Raw genomic sequence first — 978 nt, 5'->3', positions numbered from 1 at the left:
ATTACTTTAGCCATTTTACTTTATTTCAATTTTAATTTTTATTTTCTTTTCTAATTCTTCATTTATTTTCTTCTGACAGGTTTTTCTAGTTTATGACCAGAAGAAACCCATCAGGACCGTTACTGCTTGATAGTGAGATCGATCGCACAGTTCGTAGAAACTGAAGAGAAATAAGGCAAAGCTTACGATACACAGAAGAGCAAGAGGACGATACTTCACCATAACCGAGGAGATGGTTAAAAACCAAGAAAATCCACTACCTCCTGCGATTGCTATTAGTCAGAATCCTGCTCTGCACACTCTGTATGATTATGCTAAACTTTCTTTAATAGGAACTGAATCGAGCATAGTTAGACTTGCTATTGCTGCAAATAATTTTGAACTGAAACCTAATATCATTTAAATGATCCAACCATTTGTTCAGTTTGATGGTTTGCAGGACGAAGATCCCAGCGCTCACTTGTCAAACTTTTTGGAACTATGTGATACATTTAAAATTAATGGCGTTTCTGATGACACCATTCGCCTTAGGTTATTCCCTTTTTCGTTGAGGAATAATGATAAATAGTGGTTGAACTCATTGCCACGGGGGTCAATCACTATTTGGGAACAAATGATTGAAAAGTTTTTTATTAAAATATTTTCCGCCGGTTAAAACAGCTAAATTATGTAATGATATCTCTTCTTTTATACAGATGGATTTAGAAACACTTTATGATGCATAGGAGAGATATAAGGACCTTTTGAATAGATGCCTTCAGCATGGGTTACCATTCTGGCTACAGGTCCAAACGTTTCACAATATCCTGAACCCTTCGACTTGGCAGATGGTTGACGCAGCTGCTGGCGGAACCATCAATAATAAGACACCTGAAGATGCTTATGAATTTATAGAGGAGATGTCACTGAATAACTATCAGTGGCAAGTCATGAGGACAAAGCCAACAAAAACAGCCGGTGTTTATAATGTTGATTCGA

General features: G+C 36.8%; 1 non-coding gene across 1 annotated transcript; it reads right to left on the bottom strand.

Annotated features, from left to right (window-relative positions):
- Positions 1-662: 662 nt before the first annotated feature.
- Positions 663-769, bottom strand: LOC128281103 (small nucleolar RNA R71). The gene has a single exon (XR_008271318.1). It is a non-coding gene; the product is annotated as a small nucleolar RNA R71 (small nucleolar RNA).
- Between the last annotated feature and the right edge of the window lie 209 nt (positions 770-978).

This window comes from Gossypium arboreum, chromosome 9 (assembly GCF_025698485.1).
Source record: "Gossypium arboreum isolate Shixiya-1 chromosome 9, ASM2569848v2, whole genome shotgun sequence".
In the NCBI taxonomy this organism is placed as follows: Eukaryota; Viridiplantae; Streptophyta; class Magnoliopsida; order Malvales; family Malvaceae; genus Gossypium; species Gossypium arboreum.
This window is presented reverse-complemented; position numbering and strand designations above follow the sequence as displayed.